We start from the raw sequence: 20,036 nt of genomic DNA on the forward strand, positions 1-20,036 counted from the left end.
ATAACTCAGGTTGGATTCGTCTGAAAGAAGCAAGTCATATACACCTAGGATGCCTCAAGGGTGAGTAAAACAAAGGAGAATTTTCCTTTTTGGGTGAACGAACCCTTTAATTGAGAAGGAAAAATATAATGTTTTTTTTCCCACCTAAGGACGTGTCCAGGACGGCAACCTCGTTCTTAATTTATGTGACCTTGTGAAGCCTTGGAAAGAACTCTCCCAAACTCAAAAGATGTACCTCCGCATGTATCATGACGGCTGTGTCTGTGAGGTAATAATCCAAATCATACTTTTACAATAATTCACAATAGTTCAGTGCTGATGAAATCCAGTAGCTTCATTTTTGCCCAACAAAATTTACTGCCATTTTGAATGTTGTCAAACATGTACTAATGGTTGTGGCATTTGCATATTTGGCTGTCATTTCTACTTGCAGCCCTTTGTATTAGCTCTGTTATCACGCATTTATTGTATTTTTCCAAGTGTTAAAACAGTTGTCGTTGTGTTATAAGTATAAATATCAATTCAGTCATCTCTCAAACTGTGATCTCTACAGATCTCTCCCTGTACTGGAGCGTCCTGTTTGACCGAGATGGTTCAGAAAAAATGTCTGATAAGAGCCAAAGATTTATTCACTTTTGATGATGACGAGGCTCTTCAGTCTATTTGCCTGCCAGAGAGTGCTGGTGCCGATGTCTGTAAATGGCGAATAATTCTTAATTAACTACAAATGCTCCTAAAAATTATGCCCTGAAGAACAAGTGCACCAGCCATTTGCAGTGTGTGTGTTTGCCCTTTTATTCTCCAGAATGCTTAGCATTTTGAAATAAATTTAAACAATTTAATGAAGCTTTGCAATGCAGTCAGGAAATACATACAAAACACTGTTTTCATGGATGCAATCAACCATTAAACTATTTTGCATGTAAAAGTGTCTTTGTGTAGCCTATTTAATGGGAAATGTAAGCATGTATATATAAATATGGATGTTCTTAGTGGCAAAAGCATTCATCTAGTGGCGACGATCATCGTGTCAGGACCACTGCCCATATATCGACGAGGACACGAAACATTCAGTAGACTTGTTGCTTTAAATGAATGGTTGTTGTCATGGTGTAAAGAACAGAAACTGATATTTGTTAAAAATTGGAATCTTTTCTGGGAGCGCCCTAGGGGTCAAAATATAAATTTAATGTGGGATCTAAAAAAAAAATCTTATTGTGATTAAACCAGAAAAATGTAAAGTAAATGAATGAAAACAATTTTTTAAAGTTTGGGCTGATAAATATTAGATTACCCACACCCAAAGCAGTTATTGTAAATGAAATGATCACAGATAATAGTTTTGATGCTAAAACCAAAAGATTACATTGGTCTAAATGAGTCGACTCCACCAAACTGTTAACTGTTATACTGTTATAAGCATGAGCCCCGTCAGACTGGGCGTGGCGGAGGTGTTGCATCAATATATAGTGATATTCTCAATGTTACCCAGAAAACAGGATACAGGTTTAACTAATTCGAAATACTTCTGCTTAATGTTACTCTGTCAGACATGCAAAAGAAATCTAATGTATCTCTTGCTCTGGCTACTATGTATAGACCACCAGGGCCGTATACAGAATTCCTAAAAGAATTGGCAGATTTCCTCTCAGACCTTCTAGTTACAGTTGATAAGGCGCTAATCATGGGAGATTTTAATATTCACGTTGATATTGCAAATGATGCATTAGGACTTCGATTAGGACTTTGGAATCGATCTTACTGCTATAGATACTGTACCTCAAAGTGATGATATTACAGACCATTTCCTTATATCGTGCATGCTGCGTATCACTGATACTAACTATATGTCTCAGCGTTACCGTCTGGGCAGATCTATTGTTCCAGCCACCAAAGAAAGATTCGCAAATAACCTGCCTGATCTATCTCAACTGCTATTTGTACCCAAAATTACACATGAATTAGACGAAATTACTGACAACATGGGCACTATTTTGCTGTTGCCCACATCAAATTGAAAACGGTTAGAGAAAAATGTACTTTGCCATGGTATAACAGTAATACTCACTCTCTCAAGAAAGAGACTCGTAGTCTTGAATGCAAATGGAGAAAAAATAACTTGGAAATTTTTAGAATTGTATGGAAAAACAGTATGTCCAGCTATAGACAGGCTCTAAAAACTGCTAGGGCAGAATAAATCCACACACTCATAGAAAATAATCAAAACAATCCAAGGTTTTTATTTTAGCACAGTGGCTAAATTAACAAATAACCAGATGCCACCTGATTCAAATATTCCAGTAACGTTTAATAGTAATGACTTTATGAATTTCTTCACTGATAAAAGAGATAACATTAGAAATACAATAACAAATGAAGATTGTACACCGTCTAACACTTCAGTTTCATCCATCGCACCCAAAGATAAACTGCAGTGCTTTACAACTATAGGACAGGAAGAGCTAAATAAACTTATCACTGTATCTAAACCAACAACATTTTTATTAGATCCTGTACCCACTAAATTACTGAAAGAGCTGTTACCTGTAGCCGAAGAACCGCTTCTCAATATCATTAACTCGTCGTCATCTTTAGGTCACGTCCCAAAACCATTCAAGCTGGTGGTTATTAAGCCTCTTATTAAGAAACCAAAACTATATCCTAGTGTACTGGCAAATTATAGGCCTATTTCAAATCTTCCATTTATGTCTCAAATTTTAGAAAATGTTGTGTTTGCTCAATTGAGCTCCTTCATACAAAAAAAAAAAAAAAAAAGATCTGAATGAAAAGTTACAGTCAGGATTCATGTCCACCATAGCACAGAAACTGCACTTGTTAAAATTACAAATGACCTGCTTCTTGCATCTCATTTCTAGTTTTACTTGATCTGAGTGCTGCGTTCGACACCATAGATCATGACATACTCATAGATCGATTACAAAACTATACAGGCATTCAAGGGCAGGCTCTAAAATGGTTTAGATCCTACCTGTCCGATCGCTACCATTTTGTTTATTTAAATGGGGAGTCATCTCATTTATCAACAGTAAATTATGGAATGCCACAAGGATCCGTCCTAGGTCCCCTTCTATTTTCAATATACATGTTTCCCCTTGGTAATATTATTAGAAAATACAGGATTAGTTTCCACTGTTATGCTGATGATACTCAGCTATATATCTCAACGAGACCAGATGAAACTTCTGGGTGTTATATTAGACAGCAACTTGTCTTTTGAAAATCATATTTCCCATCTTACAAAAACTGCATTCTTCCATCTTAGAAACATTGCCAAGCTCCGAAACATGTTATCTGTTTCTGATGCAGAAAAGCTAGTTCATGCATTCATGACCTCTAGACTGGACTATTGTAATGCACTTCTAGGTGGTTGTCCTGCATCTTCAATAATCAAGCTACAGGTTGTCCAAAATACAGTGGCTAGAGTCCTTACCATGTCAAGTAAATATGATTATATTACCCCAATTTTAGAGTCTCTGCCCTAGCTACCTATTAAGTTCTGTATCAGTTACAAATTATCATTACTTACCTATAGGGCCCTAAAAGGTTTAGCTCCTGCGTACCTAACTAGCCTTCTACCACACTACAACCCATCACGCTCCCTAAGGTCACAAAAGCAAGACTTTTGGTAGTTCCTAGGATAGCAAAGTCCACTAAAGGAGGTAGAGCTATTTCACATTTGGCTCCCAAGCTCTGGAATAGCCTTCCTGATAATGTTCGGGGTTCAGACACACTCTCTCTGTTTAAATCTAGATTAAAAACGCATCTCTTTCGCCAAGCATTCAAATAATGTATCTCTTAACTTTTGAGTGTAGTTTAATCTGATCAAATGCACATTCTTATTCTTTAGCTTGGGTTAAACTAATTAATTATACTTTGTTGGATCAGCAGGTATACTAATCAGAATCAGAATCAGAATGAGCTTTATTGCCAGGTATGTTTACACATACGAGGAATTTGTTTTCGTGACAGAAGCTCCACAGTACAACAGAATGACAGCGACAGAACATAAAACACATAATAAAAGAATAAAAAATACAAATAAGTAGATAGTGAATGACAATATATAAATGACAATTGTAGGCAGGTATATTACAAAATGCAGTTATGTATGTACATATGCATTATGTGCAAAATTTAAGTGTATACTAAGTATGTGTGTTAGATAAATAAAGTGTATGTGTATATAAATATAAAGTGTAGTGTGTTCGCCGTTATTATCAGCTGTTCATAAGATGGATTGCCTGGGGAAGAAACTGGTCCTGTGTCTGGTCGTTCTAGTGCTCAGTGCTCTGTAGCGTCGACCAGATGGCAACAGTTCAAAGAGGGAGTTATTATATGATGTATATAATGATGTCTCTATGTATTTCTCTGTTTCTGCTGGGATCTTCATCCCGTGGTAACTAGGATTTACACAAGCTCCAGTCTGGATCCAGAACACCTGAGAAGAGATGATGCTGACCCTCAGAGGACCTCAGATGATGCTAACCCTGAATCAACAAACAGAACTAACAATTATTGCTACAAGTGTGACTGCATCATATAATAATTGCTGTTAATAATGTTCATCATCTGGCTGACTGTCTTGTATCAATTTTTTTGAAAAATCCTGTCATATGCGCACAAACTGACAGTCACCACTTATAAGCTACTACTAAATAATGTAGAAACAAAATTTTCTGTAAAGTTGCTTTGTAATGATTTGCATTGTAAAAAGTGCTATACAAATATACTTGAAACTTGAATTGAATAGTATTTTTTTTTTTTTTTTTTTGCTTTTTTATTCGGAAGAAATTTGAGTAAAAAAAAAAGAACATTTTAATAAAAATAAACAAACAAACAAACAAACAAAAAAAAAAAAAAACTGCTATAACAAACAGCAATGTTTAACATTCATTCAACACAACCACAGCCACATCAGACAGCAGGAAATGTCTCCTTCACTAGAAACCACAGAGACAGCATATTGCAAAATTTTTGCACAATGCAGAAAGCTGATAAATATTGTAAAATTGTGTTATTTGTTATTTAAATTTATATTTTGTGGCTCAGTGGCAGAGCATTTCGTAAGCAGCACAAAAAGATTGTGGATTTAATTCCCAGGGAACACACATACGGCTAAAAAAAAATTCTATATACATAATATATGTATAGCCTGAATACACTGTAAGTGGCATTTGATAAAAGTATCTCATAAATGTAAATGTAAATGCATTACAGAAGTGTAATATTAAAATGAGTGTTTATACGCTGCATAGAGGAGGCGCGACTGAGATAGATTGAATCCTCTGAATGACAACAAACAAACTAATCTATTATTTCATACAAAACATGATCAGAAAACTATTTCAATTAATATCTGCTTGTATTTCACTTACAGATAAGGCAATACAACAAATTATGTGCATATAAATAAAGATCATAATATCCAAATAGTAGAAGCCTGTTTTTTCCTTAAAAAACAAAAAACTACTTAACTACTAGCTGGTACAAGAGTCTTTGTCTTTTAATTTTCAAATAACGATTGAGCAAAGGGATCGCAGGAGCACAGGAGAAACATGGATAGGTAGTAGGAGTCAGGCAAAAGTCACAAGAGGTGACTTTTGAAAAGCCTTGTCAACCCAGCACCAATATTCGGCTGAGGCTGGCACAGACTGGTGTTTGCTAGATAACAGTTGATCCTCCACACCAGGGGATCAGCACACAAACCTCTGAAGTCACGTGATAATGTGTGTGTGAAGAGAATGAATGTATAGACTTTATGAATGAAAAGAGTGCAAATCAAACACCACATTGCTGTTGATCTCTCAGAAATCAGAGCTTGGTAAGAGTAATATCAACTAAATTAATACATTATACATGTATGTCTACTATTTGTGTGTTTTTAAAAGGCAATGGTTTAAACGTTATAGGCTTATATGCCAATCAAACAGCTGCGTTGCTGTCTCTGCGCGTCTCTCAAAAACCAGACCAGCTCTCTGTCAAGAGCAGGCATCACAATATGGTAAGGGGTCTATGTGGAAAATATGTGTTTTTTGAACCTTAAACCACATAAACACATTTTATTATACCAAATACACAAAATAATGTCCTTTTTACCAACATCACATGACCCCTTAAAACTGCACACGAACCGGTGAGCCAGAAGAAAATCATGTTGTCTTACATAAACCTATAATATTAAAACACAGTAACAAGTGTGAAGTACCTAAATATGTGTAAACTATGAATGAAATAACCGCAAATAAAACAGCAGTGTTGCCTGTGCCTTTTTCCATGTGTCGTGGGAGGAGCAAACGACAGACACAGTGGGTGTGGCGTCAGGCCTCGGAGAGGCTTTTATTAACAGAAAATAAAACAAAAGAGGGAATAAAGTGTTCAAAGGGGGAGAGTGTCCAAAACAAACAGGGGATCTGGTGTTGTCGTCTGGTGTTCATGGAGGAAGGGTCCAGGTAAGGGGCAGATTCCGGTGACTGAACGCACTCCCCTCTGCGGAGTTCTTCTTCTAGTGGCTTCATCCCTCTCACTGGCCACGGTGCTTGATGGGGATAGATGGCCTGACCTCCTGGCCTGATGGCTGTGTAAACGAGTGGGGTTCTTGTCCGGCAACTCACGTCTCTGGTGGAGCTGGAGTCTTTCAACGCACCATTCCTGGACCCACAATGACACCAGTGTGCATGCACGGGGAAGAGACCTGTCTCTCGAGGAGGGGCGCGTTAGGGTTTTAAACAGCATTGGCAATTTAGGATGGGGTGCCAATGATAACCAGGGAGGAGGCAGCTAACTCGTCACACCCACCCCCCAAATGAAATGCCTGTCATCAGGGCGCTGTCCAAATGGGAGTGCTACCATCCTCAACCAGGCTAAAAAAAATAGTCAGAGTGGGCAGAGCGAGGGTTTCCTCTCTGGGTAGTTCTCCCTCTCGCACCGTGGCGGAACAGGGACAGAGAAACCAGATTTAGTCGACAGGGTAAAATGACAATAAGAGAGAAGTCACTTACCCCTTTTGTTGCTGGGAGGATGTCTCCATCATTCTTCCGTCCCTGTCCGGGTTTTCACTAACTTTTGTGAGCGAGAGGGTGTGATGTCATCAGGTGTTTTCCAACCAGTGTGGTGGGAGGAGCAAACGAGCAAACTCACGTCTCTGGTGGCACTGGAGGCCCTCAAAGCACCCTTCCAGGACCCACAAGGACACCAGTGTGCATGCACTGGGAAGAGACTGGTATCCTGAGGAGAGGTATGTTGGGCTTTCAAACAGTGGTGGTGATGAGGCTCCGTTTCCATCAGGTGTGCCCCTTCACATGCCACCAGCCCTGACTCGTCCAGCGCCCCTCCTCTCTCACACACCCACTCCTGTGGGGAGCCTGGTGAAGGGTGGCGACTTAGGATGGGGTGCCAATGATGATTGGGGGGAGGCAACTGACTCATCACACATGCATTTCCTGGAAAGCACTTAAATCAATTTCCTTATTTCTAAAATGTATACCATAGTTCATAGAAGCAGGGGCCACTCGATTTACTTTTGAGGTCTGGTACAAATTTGAAAAAAAAAAAAGAATAAAAATTAATGTATAATTAACATATGTATGCTGTCACAATCATTAGCTGGAGTGCCCATGAACTTCAATAGAGGGCACTCCACTCAGGACCATTCCACCCATCAACCACCAGATGTCACCATATCATAACTTGGACACTAGCACCTCTCATACTGTTGCACCACACCCAAACTACATCTCCCATGTGTCACTGCATCACTATCACCTTGCCACACCAGCCCCTCATTCATCAGCTAATCTCCTTGCCACACCTGAACCTCATTTACACACACATTTAAGCAGCACTCACACACAGACATTAGCTAAACAATACACAAGTCTTGTTTAGCCCAGTCTTACATTTCAGAGCATTTTCAGAGTGTTTTTGTTTCCGTGTCTGACCTTTGGATTGTGTAAACTGTGACTATGATTCTCTGCTGCCTGCCCCGACCTCTGCTCGTTACTGTTTATGATTCTGGATATTCCTGACACACCAGACACCATTCCTGATTTCTGCCTGTCTGACCATTCTGTTGAATAAATGCTGCAATTGGATCCGAACGCCTCTGACTCTCCTTCGTAGCAGAAGACTTCGCCACACCAGGATCCAACAGCCCAGTATCCCCTGGTCACCGAGGTATCAGTTCTGGTTTCCATATCGGCCTTTCACCAATCCAGCCTAACAATGGATCCAGTTGACCAGCTGTTAAATCTACGACAAGGAGATCAATCGATTGAGGAGTATGTTCAGCAGTTCTGTGAGCTAGTATATCACGTTCTTTTAAATGACGAAGCTTTGTTTAAGGACTCAATGAGTCAATTAAATCATGGTTACCTGGAGGGCAATTTAATTGCACAAGATGGCCGCCAGCCAAGGGCTGCTGCACAATATGGCCGCCGCAGTCGACTTTCCAGTGTCAAGTCAGGTCCCTGTCGACTTTGCAGAGTCAAGTCAGGTCCCCGTTGATCAGGTCCCCATTGATTTCCCAGAGTCTAGTCAGGTCACCATTGATCAGGTCCCTGTTGATTTCCCAGAGTCTAGTCAGTTCACTGTTGACCATCCAGAGTCAGGTCAATTCACCATTAACACCCATGAGTCAAGTAAAGTCACAGTTGATCTTCATGAACAAGGTCAAGTCACCAATGATCTTTGCGAATCAAGCCAAGTCACTATTAATCTCCATAAGTCAAGTAAAGCCACAGGTAAACTTCATAAGTCAAATCAAGTCACCGTTGGTCTTCATGAGCCAAGTCAAGCCACCAATGATCTTCATGAGCCAAGTCAAGTCACCATTAACCTCCCAGAGTTAAGTCAAGTCACAGTTGATCTTCATGAGCCAAGTCAAGTCACAGTTGATCTTCCTGAACCCAGTCAAATCCCCACGGGTCTACCAGAGCCTTGTCACATCTCAACCGCACTTCCAGAACTCCCGTCCTATCCTGTCATGGCCATGGAGGCCATCCACCAACTCACTGTCTGTCCGGTCATGGCCACGGAGGTAATCCATGAACTCCCCGCCCGTCACATCATGGCCATGGAGGCCATCTATGAACTCTTGTTCATTCCTGTCATGGCTACGGAGGCCATCCATGAACTCACCGCCCGCCCTGTCACAGCCACGGAGGCCAACTATCATCTCATCATGACCACGGAGGCCACTATTAACCTGTTTATGCTCTCTGTTTCAGTCCCACCTGACCAGACTTGCTCTCCGGTGCCATTAGCCGTGTTTCCACTGGCGAGATTAAACCGCGCGTGCTAGTGCCTGCCAGGGCCAGTCACGTTTCCACTGTCACTTCCGGGGCTTGATCGTGCCTCGTCTGGGCTTCCTCGGGGCCAACGGCCAGGTTTTTTCGGCCCGACGAAATCCTTGGGCCAAAGAGGGCCAGCTGGGGCTAGAGGAGGGATAATGAACAAAGGTGGAGTTTCTCCGCATCTAGAGAGCGTCAGTGCGGATCATTTCAGAAAGATAACAGCTTTAACACCAGCATTAAAGACGTTTTAAAATCAGCTGAGCTCAAAACTCACTCTTAGTCAGCAGCAATTGTTTGAAATAACTTGATCCAATGTTGATTATAATCACTAAACAAGGCAGAAATATTTATAAGTGATGTAAAAGACTATGCAAGCTAAACATTAACATTACCATGGTAAACATGGTAAATGCATGCACTTGGAGAATTCAGACATCAGCTTCTTTTTCTCTATCACAATTGTATATTTATTAAGTAACATTTTATCTGTCGTCTCGTTTCAAGAGTTTAGCTCCACGTTGCATATCATCAAAATATAATAATGATTTTTGTTCGAGAGCTTTTATTAAAATAGAGAGTCTGTGCTGTGGATCATTTCAGAAAGATAACAGCTATAACACCAGCATTAAACACTTTTTTAAATAAGTTGAGCTCAAAACTCACTGTCAGTCAGCAGCGAGTGTTTGAAATAAACTGATCCAATGTGGATTATAATCACCATACAAGGCAGAAATATTTATAAGCGATGTAAAAGACTATGCACGCTGGGCATTAACATTAAACATGGTAAATATGACCACTTGAAGAAATCAGACGTCAGCTTCTTATTCTCTATCACAATCATGTATTTATTTAGTAACTTATATTATCTGTCACCAGCCTCATCTCGAGAGTTTAGCTCCACGTAGCCTATCATAAAAATATAACAATGTTTTTGTTCGGGAGCCTTTATAAAAATAAAGATATTTTCATTCATTCTTAATGTGACGTATAGGCCACTGTGACTACAAATAAACAGAAACAGACTCGACTGAATAAGCAGGCTATTTTCATAAGTGTTAAAAATAAATAAAATAGAAAGTGCATTTATGTGTGATTTAATTTTGAGGCTTGATAAATTAAATCAATATGATGAATGTATCACTTATTTTACAGTAAAAAAAAAAAAACACTGATGCTTTTGAATTTGAATATGTAGCAATGCATGCAAACAAACTGCCGCTTTTATCATGTTCGTTTTGTGATCGCGCATGTTCCAGTGACTTATTTCTTAGTTTTTTGATAACTTCTCTTTGTTAGTGAAATAATGAGGTTGCATGACGTTGTTCTGAGAGGCGTGTAAAGGGCGTGTTTTACTGATGCGCAGCGGAGCTTCAGGCTCCACTGTGGAAACCCTGCGCTACTCTATGAGCCCCGCCCGGCCCGCTTTAAGCCCTGGCTCGCACTGGCCCGACAGTGCAAATGCGGCTATTGACTTCACTGTGGTGGTCCTCTGTTCCACCCTGGTGGGCTTCTCTCTCAACTGCTCAGCTGTGGTGGTCCTCTGCTTCGCCCTGGTGGGCTTCTGTGCTCCCACGCCACCTGCTCTGCCTTGGTGGACCCCTGTTCCCAAGTTAAGCCCACGGCGGGTCCCTGTACCCAAGTTAAGCAAACGGCAGGCCCCTGTTTCCGAGTTAAGCCCATGGCGGGGCCCTGTTCCTGAGTTAAGCCCATGGCGGGCCCCTGTTCCCGTGTTAAGCCCATGGCAGGCCCCTGTTCCCGAGTTAAGCCCATGGCAGGCCCCTGTTCCCGAGTGAAGCCCATGGCGGGCCCCTGTTCCCGAGTTATGCTCACAGCGGGCCCCTGTTCCTGAGTCAAGCCCTGTTCCTGAGTTAAGCCCATGGCAGGCCCCTGTTCCTGAGTTAAGCCCATGACGGGACCCTGTTCCTGAGTCAAGCCCTGTTCCCGAGTGAAGCCCATGGCGGGCCCCTGTTCCCGAGTTATGCTCACAGCGGGCCCCTGTTCCTGAGTCAAGCCCTGTTCCTGAGTTAAGCCCATGGTGGACCCCTGTTCCTGAGTTAAGCCCATGGCGGGACCCTGTTCCTGAGTCAAGCCCTGTTCCTGAGTTAAGCCCATGGTGGACCCCTGTTCCTGAGTTAAGCCCATGGCGGGCCCCTGTTCTCGAGTTAAGACCATGGCGGGCCCTTGTTCCTGAGTTAAAACCCTCTGAAGTCCATTAACGCATATATGCGTTTTGAGGCATTTTCTCCGGATAACCCCGAGAAGAACTTAAATTAAACTCTCAGTTTTAATCGTACAGATAAGAACAATACATCAATCGAATCTGTAAAGGGTCTACTTTTTTTTGGATACAGACATAATAACAAAACACCTTTGTGCACTTATAAAATAAAGATAACAAACAAGGTATGCTGCCTGCAGTGTTTGTCTCCGCTGATCGTCATGTACAAACATGTCATTAAAATGAACTGTAACTCCGTGAATACTCAACGAAGAGACATGAGAGAGATATCTATAGAAAGCCTGAAATGTCTACTTTTAAACTAAACAGGTGCTGCCGAAAACAAATATTCTGAGATAAAGTAATCCATATGAAAACAACGCGATGTCTATTTTTCATATCTCCGCTCATTATATCTAATGTGACCACGCCCCCGCGCTGAACCCGCTATTCAGATTCAAACTGAAGCGCGCGGCTTGAATACGCCCACACAGAAGACAAAGCAGCGAGACTGTTCTTCAAGTTTTTATTTCATTTTACTGTTTGCTTCGCGATGAGAGGAATAAGACATAAATCACTCCAAAAAGATGTGATGTGGTTGAGGATTTGAGAAATGGATTTCCTCAGAAAAAAGAATGAAGCACTTTATTCAGCAGAGATCATAAACATGAGTAAGTCTCTTTTTATTTATTTGTACTAGTTTTCACATAACGTGTAAACATTTTACTAGTTAGACTTTTTCCAAATACTTTTTCCAAAATATAATTCCTGACTAAATGTATAATCAAGTGAAACATTATGAAGTTTCACTAACAGTATACAATACTATACCATTCAAAAGCTTGATGTAAACAATATAAATGTGACAAATAGAGATAACTCTAACAAATGTAAAAACAATGCAGTTCTTTCAATTTATTCCCCCTAAAAAAAAACGGAAAAATATTCTCAGCTCTTTTCAACATTAATAATAATAATAATAATAATAATAATAATGATGATGATGATAAATGTTATTTTTTTTTTTTTTGGGTAGAAAATAATATTGTTAAAAGGATTTCTGAAGGATTGTGTGACTGGAGTAAGGATGCCTAAAAATTTGTTTGAAAGTCAGCTTTGATTGTCCCTAATAAACTGTTTAACTGCTCCCCCAAGTGGATATTAAATTATGTTGTGGGATAATTAAATATATTCTTAATGAACTACAAACATAAAATTATATAGATTTATTTTGTTCTCACATTCTTTCTTGTAAGTCCTCCCTCAGAGTGGCACAGTTGAATGAGAGGCTCATTATGCAGCTCATTATGCAGCTCATTATGCAGGCCTTTGTCTTCTCTGGTGTAAATCACAATGATATTCATGATAGTTGACGCCTACTCGCATATGACTTTTACCAACAAAAAGTGTCTTAGAAAATTTAAATCAATATATTGTTTTCTGTGAATGAGTAAACAAGATGATTTTCACATGATTTAGAAAGAAAAATTCTAGGCTACAAGCTCCAGTTCTCAACAATCCCGGGAACCAATGTTATGTATGTGTTTTATGGCCTTATTCAAGTGATTTAACATTTTTAGTTTTTCACTAACCATGCATAACATTTTTTTTCTCAAAAATACAATCATGTACATACATGCATTTCACATATTATTATTGCCCAGTTTGTGCTGATTACAGTGATATTAGACTTTACCAATTTAGATATTTATAAGAAACTGAAAAAAGCACAAATATCAGGGCATGACAAAACTTCTCCAGGCCCCAAAAATACCCTTAGACTCCAGAGGGTTAAGCCCATGACGGGACCCTGTTCCTGAGTCAAGCCCTGTTCCCGAGTGAAGCCCATGGCGGGCCCCTGTTCCCGAGTTATGCTCACAGCGGGCCCCTGTTCCTGAGTCAAGCCCTGTTCCTGAGTTAAGCCCATGGCGGGACCCTGTTCCTGAGTCAAGCCCTGTTCCTGAGTTAAGCCCATGGTGGACCCCTGTTCCTGAGTTAAGCCCATGGCGGGCCCCTGTTCTCGAGTTAAGACCATGGCGGGCCCTTGTTCCTGAGTTAAAACCCTCTGAAGTCCATTAACGCATATATGCGTTTTGAGGCATTTTCTCCGGATAACCCCGAGAAGAACTTAAATTAAACTCTCAGTTTTAATCGTACAGATAAGAACAATACATCAATCGAATCTGTAAAGGGTCTACTTTTTTTTGGATACAGACATAATAACAAAACACCTTTGTGCACTTATAAAATAAAGATAACAAACAAGGTATGCTGCCTGCAGTGTTTGTCTCCGCTGATCGTCATGTACAAACATGTCATTAAAATGAACTGTAACTCCGTGAATACTCAACGAAGAGACATGAGAGAGATATCTATAGAAAGCCTGAAATGTCTACTTTTAAACTAAACAGGTGCTGCCGAAAACAAATATTCTGAGATAAAGTAATCCATATGAAAACAACGCGATGTCTATTTTTCATATCTCCGCTCATTATATCTAATGTGACCACGCCCCCGCGCTGAACCCGCTATTCAGATTCAAACTGAAGCGCGCGGCTTGAATACGCCCACACAGAAGACAAAGCAGCGAGACTGTTCTTCAAGTTTTTATTTCATTTTACTGTTTGCTTCGCGATGAGAGGAATAAGACATAAATCACTCCAAAAAGATGTGATGTGGTTGAGGATTTGAGAAATGGATTTCCTCAGAAAAAAGAATGAAGCACTTTATTCAGCAGAGATCATAAACATGAGTAAGTCTCTTTTTATTTATTTGTACTAGTTTTCACATAACGTGTAAACATTTTACTAGTTAGACTTTTTCCAAATACTTTTTCCAAAATATAATTCCTGACTAAATGTATAATCAAGTGAAACATTATGAAGTTTCACTAACAGTATACAATACTATACCATTCAAAAGCTTGATGTAAACAATATAAATGTGACAAATAGAGATAACTCTAACAAATGTAAAAACAATGCAGTTCTTTCAATTTATTCCCCCTAAAAAAAAACGGAAAAATATTCTCAGCTCTTTTCAACATTAATAATAATAATAATAATAATAATAATAATGATGATGATGATAAATGTTATTTTTTTTTTTTTTGGGTAGAAAATAATATTGTTAAAAGGATTTCTGAAGGATTGTGTGACTGGAGTAAGGATGCCTAAAAATTTGTTTGAAAGTCAGCTTTGATTGTCCCTAATAAACTGTTTAACTGCTCCCCCAAGTGGATATTAAATTATGTTGTGGGATAATTAAATATATTCTTAATGAACTACAAACATAAAATTATATAGATTTATTTTGTTCTCACATTCTTTCTTGTAAGTCCTCCCTCAGAGTGGCACAGTTGAATGAGAGGCTCATTATGCAGCTCATTATGCAGCTCATTATGCAGGCCTTTGTCTTCTCTGGTGTAAATCACAATGATATTCATGATAGTTGACGCCTACTCGCATATGACTTTTACCAACAAAAAGTGTCTTAGAAAATTTAAATCAATATATTGTTTTCTGTGAATGAGTAAACAAGATGATTTTCACATGATTTAGAAAGAAAAATTCTAGGCTACAAGCTCCAGTTCTCAACAATCCCGGGAACCAATGTTATGTATGTGTTTTATGGCCTTATTCAAGTGATTTAACATTTTTAGTTTTTCACTAACCATGCATAACATTTTTTTTCTCAAAAATACAATCATGTACATACATGCATTTCACATATTATTATTGCCCAGTTTGTGCTGATTACAGTGATATTAGACTTTACCAATTTAGATATTTATAAGAAACTGAAAAAAGCACAAATATCAGGGCATGACAAAACTTCTCCAGGCCCCAAAAATACCCTTAGACTCCAGAGGGTTAAGCCCATGACGGGACCCTGTTCCTGAGTCAAGCCCTGTTCCCGAGTGAAGCCCATGGCGGGCCCCTGTTCCCGAGTTATGCTCACAGCGGGCCCCTGTTCCTGAGTCAAGCCCTGTTCCTGAGTTAAGCCCATGGCGGGACCCTGTTCCTGAGTCAAGCCCTGTTCCTGAGTTAAGCCCATGGTGGACCCCTGTTCCTGAGTTAAGCCCATGGCGGGCCCCTGTTCTCGAGTTAAGACCATGGCGGGCCCTTGTTCCTGAGTTAAAACCCTCTGAAGTCCATTAACGCATATATGCGTTTTGAGGCATTTTCTCCGGATAACCCCGAGAAGAACTTAAATTAAACTCTCAGTTTTAATCGTACAGATAAGAACAATACATCAATCGAATCTGTAAAGGGTCTACTTTTTTTTGGATACAGACATAATAACAAAACACCTTTGTGCACTTATAAAATAAAGATAACAAACAAGGTATGCTGCCTGCAGTGTTTGTCTCCGCTGATCGTCATGTACAAACATGTCATTAAAATGAACTGTAACTCCGTGAATACTCAACGAAGAGACATGAGAGAGATATCTATAGAAAGCCTGAAATGTCTACTTTTAAACTAAACAGGTGCTGCCGAAAACAAATATTCTGAGATAAAGTAATCCATATGAAAACAACGCGATGTCTATTTTTCATATCTCCGCTCATTATATCTAATGTGACCACGCCCCTGCGCTGAACCCGCTATTCAGATTCAAACTGAAGCGCGCGGCTTGAATACGCCCACACAGAAGACAAAGCAGCGAGACTGTTCTTCAAGTTTTTATTTCATTTTACTGTTTGCTTCGCGATGAGAGGAATAAGACATAAATCACTCCAAAAAGATGTGATGTGGTTGAGGATTTGAGAAATGGATTTCCTCAGAAAAAAGAATGAAGCACTTTATTCAGCAGAGATCATAAACATGAGTAAGTCTCTTTTTATTTATTTGTACTAGTTTTCACATAACGTGTAAACATTTTACTAGTTAGACTTTTTCCAAATACTTTTTCCAAAATATAATTCCTGACTAAATGTATAATCAAGTGAAACATTATGAAGTTTCACTAACAGTATACAATACTATACCATTCAAAAGCTTGATGTAAACAATATAAATGTGACAAATAGAGATAACTCTAACAAATGTAAAAACAATGCAGTTCTTTCAATTTATTCCCCCTAAAAAAAACGGAAAAATATTCTCAGCTCTTTTCAACATTAATAATAATAATAATAATAATAATAATAATGATGATGATGATAAATGTTATTTTTTTTTTTGGGTAGAAAATAATATTGTTAAAAGGATTTCTGAAGGATTGTGTGACTGGAGTAAGGATGCCTAAAAATTTGTTTGAAAGTCAGCTTTGATTGTCCCTAATAAACTGTTTAACTGCTCCCCCAAGTGGATATTAAATTATGTTGTGGGATAATTAAATATATTCTTAATGAACTACAAACATAAAATTATATAGATTTATTTTGTTCTCACATTCTTTCTTGTAAGTCCTCCCTCAGAGTGGCACAGTTGAATGAGAGGCTCATTATGCAGCTCATTATGCAGCTCATTATGCAGGCCTTTGTCTTCTCTGGTGTAAATCACAATGATATTCATGATAGTTGACGCCTACTCGCATATGACTTTTACCAACAAAAAGTGTCTTAGAAAATTTAAATCAATATATTGTTTTCTGTGAATGAGTAAACAAGATGATTTTCACATGATTTAGAAAGAAAAATTCTAGGCTACAAGCTCCAGTTCTCAACAATCCCGGGAACCAATGTTATGTATGTGTTTTATGGCCTTATTCAAGTGATTTAACATTTTTAGTTTTTCACTAACCATGCATAACATTTTTTTTCTCAAAAATACAATCATGTACATACATGCATTTCACATATTATTATTGCCCAGTTTGTGCTGATTACAGTGATATTAGACTTTACCAATTTAGATATTTATAAGAAACTGAAAAAAGCACAAATATCAGGGCATGACAAAACTTCTCCAGGCCCCAAAAATACCCTTAGACTCCAGAGGGTTAAAGCCCTGTTCCCGAGTTAAGCCCATGGTGGGTCCCTGTTTCCCATGTTAGGCCCAGGAAGGGCCCATGTTTCCCATGTCAGGTCCAGGAAGGGCTCCTGATCTCCATGTTAGGCACAGGAAGGGCTCCAGGACTCACACACAGACACATTGCAAAGTCTTGTTTAGCCCCGTCTTACATTTCCGAGCGTTTTTCCTGTGTTTGTGTTTCCGTGTCTGACCTTTGGATTGTATTTTGACTCTGATTCTCTGCTGCCTGTCCCGATCTCTGCTCGTTACTGTTTATGATTCTGGATATCCCTGACACACCTTACGTCATTCCTGATTTCTGCCTGTCTGACCATTCCATTGAATAGATGCTGCAATTTGATCAGAACGCCTCTGACAATCCTTCATAATATATGTATGTTTAATCATTAAAAGATCTCAATCTTAAAACATGCAATCTCATTTCTAAATGATGGTGATTCTGCTATGCCTATTAAACCCTTGAAAACACAATCACATCTGAACATTTAAACCTACTTCCAGACAGAGCAGCTCATCATGTAGCATAAGCTTTATGTTTAAAACATTCGGCACAAACAGTCTACTTACACAGTAGGCTAAATTTCTGTGTCACAGACATTCAATAATAGTGAAAGAGAAAAGTTTTTAATACAGATATAGACTCAAAATGAAAATTAATCAGAATCAGAATGAGCTTAATGGCCAGATTTAATATACAAGAAATTTGTTTTAGTGACTGATGCTCCACAATGTAACAGAATGACAGTGACAAGACAGGACATAGATAATAATAATAATAATACTATAAAAATATACAAAATACACAATGTACAAAAAAGAAGAAAAAAACATGATGTACCGGTTTGATGTGTACAAATTTTTACTCTGCATTTTTCTTCCCAACACGCATTTTTTGGGAGGCAACTAAATTTAGCTCTCTGGCTGCTGTCCTATGCCTTTAAGCTTCTTTTGGGGAGTTATTTGGGTTCGGGCTATGCTCCGGGCCCGGACCCCTCCCCCAGGACAGCATGCCAAAATATGCCTACTATTCAGATTAGATGTAAGGGTGAACTTGTGAAATGTGGTTTTATTAACAAAGTTCGGGAGGAGCACGATCAGAAAATCATCCAATTTGGCACAGGTGCATCTTGTTTAGCTAATCATCTTAACTAGCACACAAGCGTATATTTATATCCAGTCTTCCTACCTCCTGTCCCACGACAGTTTTTCGGCATCCCTCCTCCACCCCAACTCCTCACTTCTAATCTGTTTACCCCAAATTATGGATAGGGGGAGTTATTTGGGTTTGGGCTATGCTCCGGGCCCGGACCCCTCCCCCAGGACAGCATGCCAAAATATGCCTACTATTCGCCTTCAGATTAGATGTAAGGATGAACTCGTGAAGTCCAGGGTTGTGACACAGGGTGAATAAAACATGAAGTAATTTTCATTTTTGGGTGAACTAACTCTTTAAGAAAACTGACAGCTGTGTTTTTATCTCTCGCCACAGCAAAGTTACATTCATGTTTTGCAATAGGTTGGTCGTATGGCCGTCTGGGATGCATCATGCTGACTGTAAAATAGTGTGACATCAGCATGAGATGCAGCTGCAATTCACAATATTACTGTTTTTTCTGTATTTTTGATCAAATAAATGCAGGCTTGATGAGCAGAAGAAACTTCTTTCAAAAACATTAAAAATAGTAATGTTTCCAAACTTTTGGTCTTTACCGTACTGTACTATAATATTTTAAATATAACTGCATATATATATATATATGCAGTTATATTTAAAATATTATTTCAGTTATTAAATGAATTTTAATCAATCTATATAACTAAATATAGTTTTATTTTTTTTATATTTTAAACATCAATCTCATAGCGTTGTTATGAATTTGTAACATCCATGCCTGTGTTGTTCTGTGCCTCCACTGTAGTGCAAATAAATGTAGTTAATATGGGTTACTTGTCACGGGCCGGGTTAGAACTCGGGTCTCTGGTGTGGTGGGTGAGAGATCTGCCACTAGGCCACAGAGGCTGAGGTGTTGGACCCAATTGAAATACTCAAGGCAGTACTCCAAGCAATTATGGTTTATTAAAAAAAAAAAGGACTTTGCAAGCCAAAAAATCCAACAAAAGTTCTTCTCAGACAGAGGAATTAATAACAAGAGAGATAATGGGAAAACAAAACCACAAGGGAAAATAAAAACTCCACAAGGGGAGAAAACAGATCAAGAGCGTGTAAACAAACAAATAACTAGGAACACCTTACTTGAGGTAGCTTGGGAGGACTTGGAAGAACTAGTAAATACAGAGCTGGTATCATGCAGCCTGAACTCAAAAACCAAGTGTCAAACAAGGGAAAGACTCAGCTAAAATACTCTGACAGAAACAAGGCACAGGTGACCTGGATAACGCTAACAAGAGTAGACAAAGAAGAACAAAGACAGAAGGGAACACAGGGGACCTCTAGAGGCACGGAGACAAACTACAGGAGGTCAAATGCTGACAGGACCCCCTCCTCTAGGAACGGCTCCTGAC

The 20,036-nt window shown here is 39.2% G+C and overlaps 1 protein-coding gene and 1 long non-coding RNA gene across 2 annotated transcripts in view; one reads left to right on the forward strand and one right to left on the reverse strand.

The window, feature by feature from the left end:
- Positions 1-20,036, reverse strand: part of LOC113068125 (synapsin-2-like) — a 137,037-nt gene that overhangs the window by 47,871 nt on the left and 69,130 nt on the right. The gene's annotated exons all lie outside the window — the stretch shown is intronic.
- On the forward strand, positions 22-928 carry LOC113068128 (uncharacterized). The gene is made up of 3 exons (XR_003279483.1): positions 22-60; positions 150-268; positions 554-928. It is a non-coding gene; the product is annotated as an uncharacterized LOC113068128 (long non-coding RNA).

Source organism: Carassius auratus, linkage group LG36F, assembly GCF_003368295.1.
Source record: "Carassius auratus strain Wakin linkage group LG36F, ASM336829v1, whole genome shotgun sequence".
In the NCBI taxonomy this organism is placed as follows: domain Eukaryota; kingdom Metazoa; phylum Chordata; class Actinopteri; order Cypriniformes; family Cyprinidae; genus Carassius; species Carassius auratus.